Source organism: Talpa europaea (genome assembly GCF_964194135.1).
Source record: "Talpa europaea genome assembly, chromosome: 14".
Classification (NCBI taxonomy): domain Eukaryota; kingdom Metazoa; phylum Chordata; class Mammalia; order Eulipotyphla; family Talpidae; genus Talpa; species Talpa europaea.
In genome coordinates this window covers 62,119,191-62,133,403 of record NC_140082.1, presented here as the reverse complement: position 1 = coordinate 62,133,403, position 14,213 = coordinate 62,119,191, and positions in this window count along the sequence as shown.

The following is a 14,213-nucleotide window of genomic DNA, read 5'->3' as shown; positions in this document are numbered from 1 at the left end:
CACTTACATTCCCATTAGCAGTGCACAGCCACTACCAAAAGTCCTCGCTCCCTCCCTCCAGCCTCCCCTCCCTCTATAGTAGTCCTCCCACAGCCATCATAGTGAGGTGGTATGTGCTTTTATATTTTTAAGATTTTATGAAAAATCTGTTGTCTTTTAGTCACAACTCAGCTTCTTTCAAAACCAGTTCATCTGTATATCTTCTTTTTCAAAATGTGCATGATCAGAGTGCTCGCTCTGATTTAAGTATAAGTGAAGCAATATCTTCAGATGGGAGGACAGTTTAGCCAGCAGAGTGCCTGCAGTGACTCAGTCATATTTCCTGGCTTGGAAGGGTGCCTTTCCGCTGTTAGCATTCCTGAATATCTGTCGCAAAGCTCTGTGCTCCCCTCAAGAGAACAGTCCTCCCAGAGAGATTCTGGGTGTGGCAGTCTGAGGGGACTGGCTAGATTTAGGGATATATGTTACTTGGGTGTGAATTCAGTGGTTGTAGCCTCAAGTTCACTAAGAAATAATGAAAAGAGGGCCTCCCTGGTGGCGCAGGCGGTTGAGCGCCGCACTGTGAAGCTGTTCACAGCCTCTGCAGCACGGGTTCAATCCCGGATGGCCAGCGATGGCCAGCGAGACTCCCACGCGGTGAAGCAGACCTCTCCTGTCTCACCCGCTGCTCCCCTCAGCAGTGTATTTCAGTCAGTCTGCCTGTTCTGTTCCCCACTCTGTCTGGTGAATCCTCTCACCCTCCCACGCATCTGGCCTGTACCCCAGTTCTTGTATAAAAATAAATAAAAAATCTTTAAAAAAAATTTAAAAAACTTATATAAAAAAAGAAATAATGAAAAGAGTCGAAAACCCAGTGATGAGAGACTCCTTATTATAGAAACATCATAGCAATGTATTCTAAAATCACATGGAAATTTGTAAACACAAGTAACACTGTTTTTCCTCTTTCTACCTCCAGTCAGGAATCTTCAGGGGGTATTGTTTCCAGGGCCTCCCTCCTCTGGTGACCACCTGGCTGGGTGGGTCACCCAGTCCTCTCAGGCTAGCCCTTGAGCAGGGCCAGGAAGCAGCTTTTCTCCACCAGAGGGCATAAGGCTCCTTTGTCTACATCATTCTCTGGAAATCCTGGGAGGTGTCCTCCTCTTTTCTGGTTGGACCAGGCCTCCCGGCTCTATTTTCAGGGCTTCTGTGGGTCTGCAGGCCTGGAGACCCTGCTAAGTCACGGAAGGAAACATTCTCTTAGTGTCCTTGGCCTTGACCCCTTCAGGGGTTCCAGATTGTGAGGACAGGCTAGACAGGTCAGCTTGTGCAGATTACTCCAGTCCCAGAGGGGGCCAGGGAAGGGGAGTGGATGCCTTTACCCTTCTCACATCCTGAGTTCTCAAACTAAATTAAAAGTTTTATTTTTTTTTAAGATTTATTTATTTATACAAGAACCGGGGTACAGGCCACAGGTGAGGGAGGGTAAGAGGAGTCACCAGAGACAGAGCAGGGAACAGAACAGGCAGACTGACGAAATACACTGCTGAGGGGAGCAGCGGGAGACAGGAGAGGTCTGCCTCGCCATGTGGGCATCTCTGTGGCCTGTGCCACCAGGGAGGCCCTAAATTAAAAGTTTTAAATAAAAGAAAGTTGCAAGGTCCAAAGCAAAATGAATTCATCTGCTTTGCCTTCCTCAATGGTAGTTCCTAAAAAATTGAAAATTGTGTAGGAGGCACAGGAAGCCAGCCCTCTGCTTCCTCACTCGACTGTGATCCTCTCAGTAGCATTTGGGCTACATAAGCTTGGAATGTCACCAACCAAAGGAGCAGAGGCCTGGACCCCACCCTCAGAAGTCCCAACTCAGTGGGCCCAGGGTGTGGTCCAAGAATCTGCCTTTTTGGCCAATGTCTCATTTGATTCTCATGCAGATGATCCATAAACACACTCTGGGAGACTTCGACCACACTTGCATCCTCTGGTGTCTTCATCTTGAAGTGTCATTCATTTAATCTTAGAGCTCTTATGTAAATTGTGTAGTCCGAGGGGGAAAACTCCATGCAGGAAGTTTATACATTTTAACATTTCAGCTCGAGAAATCTTGAAATATTAGAGCAATGTGCAGATATTCTATAACTCTGGACCTCCTTGGCAGGTGCTATCTCGTGCCTCCCAGCAGCTGCCACCCCAGCTTCCCATTTGGGGAACTGCAGTTGATGCTCTGTGGCTGCAGGGGCCTGGAAGCCTGCTGAATTGCTTTCATTTATTCCACTGAGTTGTGGGAAGAAATATTCCCTTCTGGGACAGAAGACCTGCCCATGAGAGCCTGGTTGTGCCTCTTCCTTCCTGGTATCTGGGCTGCACTCAGTTCCAACTTCAAAAATTCACACAAACATGCACACTTGTAGCTCTCACAACCGTAACTGCGCTCCAAGCACAGAACAGGTGCCAGACTGGGGCTGATTTTTAGGTTTTGTGAAATGTGTCCTACTCTCACGGTGCTTGGTAAAAATGGAGGTCAGTAACTTTAAGAATCGGTCATTATGTCACTGATTTCTGGCTGGGATAGCGAGGGCTAGGAAAAGCTGAACAGAAACCCACTTTAGAGAACTTGATACACAAGTGTTGAGTAATTGGGGGGTTGAGGAGAACCCTGGCACCTCTTAGTCTGACAAATGGCATTTTCTAGACATAGCAGCACAATCTGTTGTATCTTCAGGGCACATGAGAATGAATACACACACACACACACACACGAATGCACACACACGAGCACCCCCCGACACACACCCATAAGCACACACACGAGCGCACACATGCATATGATACCTGATTTCCCTTTCCACGCTACTTCTGGGCTCCCAGCTTTCAGCACTTTTTTGCTTTATTCTCATATTAACTCTGGAGTCTTTGGTTAGCAGGCCCTGGCTATCTGCCTTTGTCTGGCATTGAGATCTCAGTCTGAATCTGTCACCGGTTTGTAATCACTCAGTACTCAGCCACCACATGACTCCAATATCAGAGGTGACCTCTTAAAAGACTGCTTCTCTGTCTGTCTTCTGAGAGGCTGCCCCAGTGCCCCCACAGGCACAAACGGCAGTCATCAAGGACCGCAGCCTAGCAGCACAGAGAGGTCCAGATTTGTAGGGATGGGGGCTCACAAGTTGGCCTGGCCCTGAAGAAGATATGTTGCCATGGTCTGGATTCCAGGCATTGGTCTTGCCCACTGGAAAACTCCATCTAGTCCATGGTCTAGTGGATCTGGGACCCATGGGATCACAGGAGACTGAGGTGTGAAGCCATCCCTTACGGAGAGGAATAAAGAGCAGATACTTACATCTCCCACCAACTCAGCAGCTAGGAGCAGGGGGCTCAGGGCCCTTTCCTTGGTAGCCCTTTCCTTGGTAGCAAGAAGTCAGATTCCAGTGCAAAACAGCAGGTGTCTCTGCTTGCATTCCTTCCTTGACTGCTCCAGTTAATGGCTGGAGTCTGTTCTGATTGGCCAGTGCCTTTGTTATATCAGTTAAATATTTTGAACATGACTCTTAACAATAAGTACACACACCCCTGCTGGGAAAGCCAGACTAGTAACCTGACAGAGCTCTTTCTCCCCTGCACTGACGATAAGCTCCTCACTAGGCTGCAAGAGGCTCTTCTCAGTGGTTAATTATCAGCATCTACCACACAGTAAGTGCTTGCTCCATGGCACATAACAGGGGCTCTTGATGTTGAGCTCAGCCAGCCTCAGGGATACCTCAGCAGGGCAGGTGCATCCTGGGAGGCACAGGACTCCTCCAGCACCACCTTTGGCTCAGGCATTCAAGATGGCTTTGCTGAATCTTTTTTTTAACACAGAGGTATAGGGCATGTGTGTCCCCATTCTGCCCTCTCCCCTTCCCTGGGGGTCAGACACATGTTGCAGTCTGAGGGCACACCCAGCCTCCTCCAGCTCCCTGTCCCGTTTGTCTCATAGCTACTTCCACAGAGAAAATCCTGGCATGTTTAATCCTAACTTAGTGTCTGCTTCTGGGAGGATCTGAACCAGCAGGTGTCTTTATCCAGGCCATCAAGGAAATGTCCCCCTGCCTGTTGAATTGGTGGTAATGTTAAGTATCTGCTCTTATTTCTCACTGTAAGTGACGGAATGCATCTGTCTCTTATGACCCCCTGGAGTCCTGGATCCCCTGGGCCCTGGACTAGATAGAGTTTCCCAGTAGGCAAGATCAACGCTTGGCCATGGGAAGCTTTTGTATGAGGGAGCAATGGGATCATTGTATCTGGAAAAGAACAATCTGGCTGCAGGGTGGAGGATTTGCAGGAGGGGACCAGGAGTAGGAAAAGATGGACCACTGGGAGGCTGATACAGTGGTCCAGGTAAGATGGCAAAATGGGGTGGGGGAATGGCAGTGGGATTCAAAAAATGTAGTTGGCTATGGGACATTTAGTCCCATGCAGTGGCATTTAGTGCTGAATTGACTGTGAGGTGTGAGGAAGGGAGGAGGTAAGTATGACTCTTGGTTCACTGGGACAAAGGGGAGGAAGCTAGTGATTAGTTGTCATCTCCAGTTCTGCTTAGGGAAAAGTGCAACGCTGGCCATTAGCCAGCGCAGTTCACTGCCCATATCTAAACCTGGATAAAGCTCCCCTTGGGAACATCTACCACTCTTTGCTCATCACTCTTCTGATTTGACCACACAGGTATTCAAATGCCAAGCAGACCCCTCTAGAAAAGAATAGTGCCAACTGAAAAATGAATAAATTAACATTCTAGATTATTCAACAATGTCTTGGGCCTTGATGACCTTGAGCCAATCTCTCCAAGTCTTTCCTATTCTATGATACTGGCAAGGATGGGCACCAGACCCTGGACTATGGTCAGTTCACTAGAGCAATGGCACTTGGCTCTTAGGAGGAGGGTTTTGGGCAGCCAGCTGGCTTGATGGGATGAATAGTGATCCCCAAAGTTGTCTACATCCTGGCACCTCAAACCTGTGACTATGTTGCCTGACACAGTAAAAAGGATTTTGCAGATGCGCTGAGGTTAAGGACCTTGGGATGGGGAGATCATTCTGGATTAACTGAATGGGGCCAATGTAATCACAAGAGTCCTTGTGTAAGAGGTATGTAAGAGGATCGGAAAGCAGTAGGAGGTGTAAGACAGAAACAATAGTTTGGAGTGATGCAAAGAAGGGGTTAGAAGTCTCAGAATTCAAATCATCTCTAAAAACTAGGAATGATAAAGAAACAGTCTTCTAGAGTCCCATAAGGAACCCCAGTCTGCCTTGATTTTACCCCAGTGACATCGTTTTCAGAGTTCTGACCTTCAGAAATATAAGAATAAATTTTGTGTTGTTTAAAACCACTAAATTTGTGGTAAGTTGTTAGAGCAGTAATAGGGAAGTAATACACATGCCAACTGTACTGCCTCAACTTTTCAAAAGATAATAGCAGATTTAAAATAAATTGACAGAGAGAATGCCTATTTTTGGGTCACCAAGACTAAAATGAGGGGCAATGTAGAGTGAATATGTATCATAAGGTGACTGTTTAACCTCTTTTGAATAAATACTTTGCTATTTTAAGGAACTTTTGGGCCCAAACTACATTTCCCAGGGTTCTCTGCAGCTAGGACACTAACATGTGACCAGGGCCCCACCAATCAAATGTATCTTTACGAGGTGGGGCCCCTGAAGGAATTCTTGCCTGGGAGCCCAGGAGCAATCTTTGAGATCTCAGGTCTGGAGGGACAGCAATGGCTTAGGTCCTGGCAGTGGTGGTGTCTCACCTCAGGCTCTGAAGTGCCAATGGCCCAGCTGCACTCAGCGGTTGTGGGAAGATGATTTGGGTGGAGTTCCAGGCTGTAGAAGTTCCAGCCTGATTATCCAGCCTTCCTGGAGATTTTATAAGCCACACAATATTCATCCTTCTATAAATTGGTTTGCCACTTAATCTTAAGTCATGAATTGTTTTGTTGTTATAAGGACTCTGACACATCACCTCATGGAGCAAGTAGTCTGTCGATTTTAGCAGCTGGAAGATGAATTGTTTTGTTTTTCCAGGCAGGCAGAATTGTTCACTAAATTAGGAAATGGAGACCAAAGTGCAGTTTGATTCCAATTACAGCTGTAGCACATCACAGCAACCATGGACAGCTGGTCTTCCTTAAACCGTGAGTGAGTGGCCACGGAGACAAAACAGGGCCCAGATAGTGAGCAGGAAAACTCTGGATGGATTTTCAGGTGGACAGCAGAAGGGTCCATCTGGAGTAGCTGAGGGGGGCTGCTAGCACAGTTTCCTCAGACACAGATGAGAAGGTTATAAGAAGCATTATTTAGAGTGACTTTTCCCCAGAAGTAGCCGGTCCCCATTTCCGTTTTAGAGAGAATGGCTTGCAGCCTCCCTGACCTTTCTGGGGCTGAGAGCGCACAAGGATGAGGCAGCCAGATGTGAGCTGAGTCTTCCACACATCCCGCTTTCAGGAGCTCATGCTCAGCCTGGAACATGGTCAAGGATGTGACAGATGTGCCTTCTTTGGGTCAGCTTCTGATGACGTCATCCTTTCCCTCTGGACTCTGTCAGGATTACTCCTTGGTATTTCTGAGTCACTTGACAGTTTATAAGCACTTTGGAAACCAGACATATTGTGTGAACAAGATTTCATACTGCACCTTTACTCCTTAGGAGCCTTCTAAATCCATGAACCAAGAACTTTGACCAGAAAATTAAATGTTACATCGAGGCTTCTGAGAATTAAAAACAAGCAAAGCAGAAAGAAGTTGATAATGGACTTTTAGGAAGGAAGAGGAATTTTAACTACTATGATATCAATTCTATGTCCACAAGTGACTCCACAGGCTATGGAGAATGCTGATTCCTTGGACCTTACAAGGGGCAGGTGTTTCACCTATTTGTGAATTTGAAGAATTTGAAAATTTTTCCTTACAAAATATTGTTGAGGAGAGGTTTCTTGAAATCTACCCTCAAATATTCTTGTTCCTTTAGTTTATAGCTGAAACATTGTACTTGTCAGGTAAAAGTTAAGACCTTGCCAAAAGTAAGTAATGTAATAAAAATAAATCTAAGTATTTGATCGGATCCTTTCTAATATCCCTTTAGCAGAACAATTTCTCAAGAAATGAATTTCCTTAGTTAAGCTTTGACTGGGGAGCAGGGGTACATGGAGACATTAATTGATGAGCAAATTATACTTAGGGAAAAACTGGTTGTTCCCAGGAACACTTTCTAGAAGAAAACTAGAAACATGTCTTGAATGTATCCTCTGTTCTTGAAAGGTGTATATGTTTTATTCATTATTCTTGGGAGGTTAGACCCAGAGAGGGTTTGTGTTGGGTCTGACCCTACTAGTGAAAAGTTCATCTAGAATTCTGGTAGTAACCAAGATTGCTATCCAATACAATATGAACACCTGTGGTCCATGTTAATTGTGCTTTACTGATATGTCTGCAATAAATTGAAATCATTGTAGATTCAGTGACTATGGAAGATATTGAGAAATACAGTGAGTTCTGTTAAATATTAACTTCTACTTAATAATTGTTTTTCCAAGGGCCTCCCTGGTGGTGCAAGGGGTTAAGATGCAACCTATAAAGCAATCTGCAGCCACTGCAGCATAAGTTCAATCCCCGGCCAGCCAGGGAGCAACCCACATGGAGCAGCAGACCTCTCCTGGCTTGCCTGCTGCTCCCCTCAGCAGTGTACCTCAGTCAATCTGCCTGTTCTGTTCCCCACTCTGTCCCTGGTGAATCCTCTCATCCCCCACACCTCTGGCCTGTACCCCAGCTCTTGTACACATAAATAAATAAATCTTTAAAAAAATAATTGTTTTTCCAAGTGCATGTTCATTTAAAGACTCTTTAAAGATCTCCAACTTCAGGTCCAACCCACCACTCGTTATATGTGGTAAACACAGGAGACCAAGGGCTGCCCTTCCCAACCAAAGGTTCCCTGTGTGACCTTCCTGTCTCGATAGTCACCCAATTCACCCTAAGTGGGAAGATCCCTGTCCCTTCCCATTCCTGAAGCAAATATATTGCTCTTCCAACTTGGGCATTCTTGGCTGGCTTCTGTAACCCCCAAGAAAATCTAAATATTACTTTCTCTCTTATTTGCACCGGACAGTCTCTTTGGTCCCAGAGCTGGATCTCAGAACCTTGGCAGTCCCTGGTGCTATCTCCCTGTGTCCAGGGAGAATACATTTGACAGACAGAACACACACATTTATGTACCTACAGAACTCCCAGGTCTTCCAAGACAATCCTTGACACCCTTAGAACCCAGCTTGACACTCAGAACCCAAATAATGGGCAAACTTTAGTTAGATCACTTACTTTGTAGGACCCTGATTCTTGAAGTCAAGAAATCTCTCAGGCAATCAGTTAGGGTCACCAATTAGTTTTCCCCAATGTTGGTACCAGTTTAATTCTAAGATTAATATGGACTGACCTACACATTTTGTTGTTTAGTTTCTGCTTTGAGGTGACCCCAGCCCTTCCTGCACCCCAGGAAGCAGGATGCAGTCACTCTTCAATAATCTATAAAATACCAAGAATCACCTACTCAACATTCTGAAGATGATAACGAACATTTTTAAGTACAATTACAGCAGGAGGACATGGTAACGCTAACGCGCATCCTGCTTTGGAACTAACAAAACATCCCTTTTAGCCCTTGGCTTCCTTTCCCTCCCCGAAGGAATTTGCTATTGTTTGTAAATATAGTGTACAGGTCTCCCTGCTATCGGAAAGTTCTGTTTGGTATGATTTGGTAGTTTATTTCTTGGATCTGGGAATGCTAGTACCATTCATTTATATGAAAAAATTTTGAGCATTCCCAGGCCCAAAAAATAACTCAACAAATCACACCAAATAGGAATGCTCTACTTTTGGTTATTGGGGGAACCTGTACTCCTAATTCCAGCTTTATTTAACATTTCAAACTTAGCCTTTCTGGTCATTCTTAGGTGGGTATTGATTTTGTTGAACCAACTCTATTGAGGTATAATTTACATGAAACAAAGTGCGCCATTTTAAGTGTACAGTTCAATGAATTTAGACAAATGTATCCACCAGTGTAACCACCACCATACTCAAGAAATGGAATATTTTCTATCACATTAAAAAGTTTCCTCTTGTCTATTTGCTGTCTATTCCGTCCCCCCACCTCCAGCTCCAAGCAGTTACTGGTCTGCTTCCTGTCATGGTAGATTAGTTTTGAATGTCTTTGATTTTAATGAGAATTACTATCATCAATAAAGTAGGACATTTTATTTCAAACATGCTTCTGCTTGAAACCCTGCAAGGGGGCCACATGAGACAATTATGACATTAAAAAAACCTGCAGTTTCTCTGTTATCCAAGTCATAGCAAATCTATCCCTTTGTTGACTTCTTTTATTATTGTGATAAATTGTCAACAGAGATGGCACCAATTCCTCCCTCCCTATGACCACGTGCATTCTTCCCTGACAATTGCTTGTATTTTTATTATCTTCATACTTTTGCCTTTTCTGGAATGTCAGACGGTTACAACCACACAGGATATAGCCTTTTCAGTTTGACTTCTTTTACTTAAGAATATGCTTTTAAATTTCCTCCATGTCTTTTATTGGCTTAATAGCTAATTTAAATTTTAGCAGTGAATAGTATATCATCTCTGGAGGTACCACAGTTTATACATTCACCTAGGACATATTGATTGCTTTGAAATTTCAGCAATTATGAATAAAGCTGCTATAAACAAATAAGCAAAACAAGAGATGGAGACTATCTCCCCTCCCTTTGAACTGAAACTCTCTTTGAGACTTGATTTGACCAAGATAATGTGGGAGGAGTTATGCTCTGCCAGGTCCAAGCCAGGCCTTACAAGACCTGATAGCATTTTTGGCCCTTGGGTTTCAGCTACAAATGTGAGCTCAGTCCAGATGGCTGAATGATAAGAGGCTCCACGGAGAGGGAGAAACCAAGTCATCTCCCTGCTCTCCTACCCATCCCAGCTGAGGAGCCAGGTATATGAACGAAGCCATCTTGGCTGTTCCAACCCCAGCCAAGCTCCCAGTTAAATGTGGCCACAAACACCTGAACTTAAGCAACCCACAGAATCACTAAAAAGAATCAATCTTTATTACTTGAAGCCACTAAGTTGTTATACAACAACAGATAATGCAATCAGGAGCACCAATAGAGAAAAATGCCCCCTAAAACACTAGAAAAAAAATTACTAAAAGGCAAAGGCATATGTCTCCATAACACTAGAGTATAGTCTACTCTTCCATGAATGCCAAGATTCAGTTGATTGCACTTGTTCCTGCCAAGGAAACCAACTTCAGGGTGGAGGGACAGGTCAATAGAGGCCTTGTCAGAGACTCTCAAGACCCATTGTAGGAGTTGCTTCAAGAAGGGAAGGGACCCATTACCTCTGTGGCTTTCAAAGCCACATGGTGGGGAGAGAAATAGCTAAGGAATCGGAGTCCAAGGAGACTTAGGATACTTTATGAGAGTTAAGAACTTCTTAGAGCCAAGTTTCCTTAATACTTCAGGATGTCCCATTCTGAGGCTTGGCATAGTCCATAGTATGTAATAGTTTCTCACAAAAATGTTAAATCAATCAACTTCTGCCTGAGGAATATTCCCCATGGGCCCAAAAGATTTAAGGAATCTAAGACTAGCATTAAGGTACAGATTACCTGCATGACACAGATACTCTACTCAGAGCATTCCCGGGGCATCATGCACACTTTCCAGGCCAGAGAGAGCCTTAGGAAATTTCTTTTGGAAATGAATTATTGGTCTCTTGTGGACTTGACCTTCACCCACCCTATAATGGTAAGTGAGCTTGGGACATCAACATAAACTGATCACTTGTCCTTTCTTTCCTGGAAGACTTGATCATCTCCAAACAAATCTCCAGGTCATGGAAAAAAGATGTCCTTTGGCAGTAATTCATTTGAATTGGGGAGGACTCCTAAAAGGTGGCATGTAAATTGTTGTTCTAAATGTTTGAATAACCAGATGGTAAGAACAAGGGACTAGCTTTTCCTGATAAATATAGGCTGTCAGCTGCTGGCAGAGGCTGTTTTGAAATGGATATGGTAAGCAAGGACAAAACTTCATCACCTCTATTTCACCTGAAGTAGCCACTAGCTGGTGAATCCCTGAGGAGGAGGACAGAGTACAAGAGGAATTTCCTGAATTTGGGCCACAGGGATGCTTTGTTTTTCAGTGTGGCTATAGCACATCCTCTGTGCCTGTGTGTTCCCAGTGCGCATTGAGGTGGGTTTCTGTAGTGTCACCTTCTAAAAAACACGAGAAGGAGAGAAGTGGGCATGTGGCAGCTCCAGGAATGTTCCTGCAAGAAGGGCCATGGATAAGTGGTGAAGGTGAAGGGAGCCAAGCCACAAGCCAGGAGTCACTGAGGGAGTATCCCGAAGGAGGTGTCAACGTCAGAATTTTCACTTTCTCAATTGGTTTGTGTCTGACTGAATAAATTAAAGGGATTTGATCCTCTGCTTATGCAAGATGTCTTAGCTATGTGCAAACGTTTTGAAATGCCTTAAGCGCTGTGCAGATGAAAGGTGGAGTGACTTGTTATTAACTCCGTCTGTAACTGGAAGATGGCCACGCCCACTGGCATCTGACTGAGTAGGAAAAAGGCCCCAGGGTGTCCTGTGCTGGGGACACCAGGTGACTGCACAGATTCCATGCCAGCCAGGAGATCCCAGCAGGTGCAGAGTTGCTGGAAAATGCACAAATTTGCAAGGCTTTCCTGCCTAAGTGGATCGTCCAGCCGAGTCACTCTTCCCTCTGCCTGGGGGGCTGAAGTCACAGTTCCCTGTCTGTCTTGCCAGCCCTTCTTTTTCCTTTCCTTGGTCCTCCTGTATTCTCTGGGACAGCAAACTAACTACTACTAGAATTCAAAACACTTACTTTAATAGACTTTCCCTTACATGCGTACATCTAAGAAAGCGTCACATTGCAAATAAGCACCCTTCCCCTAAGAACCCAAATCAAGCTACCATGAAGGATTTCAAAAAACAAAATAAGAGGTGGGGTATAATCTAGGGTCACAGGCAAGTTAGATCTGTGTTTACTCTTAGTATCATTTTGGTCTGAGAAATGACATTGATATTCCCAATGTGATGACCTAAATACATAGTTTAATCATCAGAAATATAAAAAAAATAGCATCTTGTTGTTAATATCTAGTTTGTTTGATAGTCCACATCCTTTTTGGAATGAAATAAGGCAATAATGATGACAACTCTGATCCATTTTAATGGTGATTTTGCAAGTAGTTCCATATACATTATTTCTTTTCTCTTACAAAGGCCTGTGGAACTGGCAGAGTTTTTACCTGGCCAGGGATAAGCTGATATGGGGCGGCTTGTCAGCAGCACAGCGTTCAGGTGCCTACCTACCACCATCATGGTGGGGTCGGGGTGGGGTCGAATGTAACCATACGTTCTGAGGCTTTCCTGTCTTCTGCTGACATATTGGGAGATACTTTTCTGATGACACATTAGAGACAGCATGTTAGTCCCTGTAACATGTGGGAAGGCAGCCTCATTGGCTGGGGGTATTACTAGGGCCATTGTAAAGGGGAAGTTTACCTTTGGGCTCTTTTAATCACAAGTTTCAGAAACCTGTTTAAATTGGCCTGAGTTAAAAGGGGACATTTGTACCCGGATATACTGGTAACTCAAGGAACCCGAGTGCAAGAAGGACAAGTAGTCTGTGAGTAACTGGAATCAGAAAAATACTTTCCAAATGGACATCACATTTCTTCTACTTTTTTTTTCTAATATTTATTTATTTATTTATTTATACAAGCACTGGGTACAGTCAGAAGCACGGGAGGGTGAGAGAATTCACCAGAGCCAGAGCGGGGAACAGAACAGACAGACTGATGAAATACACTGCTGAGGGGAGCAGCGGGCGCGGCAAGAGAGGTCTGTGTGCCATGTGGGACCCTTACTGGAGGCTGGGGATCGAACCAGCGCTGCAGAGGCTGCGGGCAGCTTTGCAACCCAGCGCTCAACCGCTGCGCCACCAGGGAGGCCCTGGACATCACATTTCTGACCCTGCAAGCAGGGAAAGTGTGGACCTTCCATGACTTCAGCAAGGTTGGATGCCATCTGCTTGGTGGAACAAAATGAAACAAATGTTGTCCCAGCCCTAGAGGGGACATGGAGACAGATGGGATAGTGAAAAACAAAAACAAACAAACAAACAAAAACACCCTGTTATACATAAAAATTGAATATATGATAAAGAAAGCATAACAAGTGGGAAAGATTCATCAACAAGTGGTACCAATACCATGTAGAAGCTCACTTTATGTAACACTCCAAAAAAAGTTCCAAATTAATTATAGGGAAAGCATTTACCTTGTGACATTTAGAAATACATGGCTGGGGGAAGGAGGTGTTATCAAATGAATTTAACCACTGTAAAAGTAAACCATAAAAATGAAGATAAAATATAATTTAATATTAATTAAAGACTTAAAGGGAATGATTTCTAAGCCAAGAAACCCAGGGGAAAACCATGAAGAAGCCCTGAATAAACTTGGTATGTATTGCACACTTACTGTTGTCATCTCTATTTTGAAGCACATTATCCACATTATATAATATAACTTCCAACTCTGTGAAGAGGGTATTATTTTTCTCATTTTTTGTAAACCAAGGCAGAGAGGTGTTAAGTAACTTGCCCATCATACATTAAGTGGTAGAGCTCAGCATTGTACCTGGAACTATCCCCAATGCCAATGACCAAGAAAAGTTTAAAAGGTTAAAAAAGACCCAGTGGATTCACTCATTCCTCTCATATGCATTCTCTGAGCTCCCTGCTAGACAGAGCTCTAGGCATCGCTCTTGCCATGATGAAGCAAACTGTCAGCCACTGACCTCACAGTGCTTACCTTCTAGATTCCAGAATCTAGACAGAATATAGACCATGAAGAAGTAAATGAAGGACTAAACAGGACAATTTCTTGTGGCAAGTGCCATAGGAATAAAACATTTTGGTTTACGGGTGAGTAGTCACTGGGGTAGGGTACTTATATAAATTAGGCTGTGGGGAGGGCCAGAGGAGGAAGTCTGGCTGGTGGACAAGACATGTGGATTGGGGAACAAGAGTGAAGAAGGACTCTTCAGTATGGATCTAGGTGGATTGTATTGCCCTCACAAAGATGGGGAAGACCACATCTTCTGGGTTA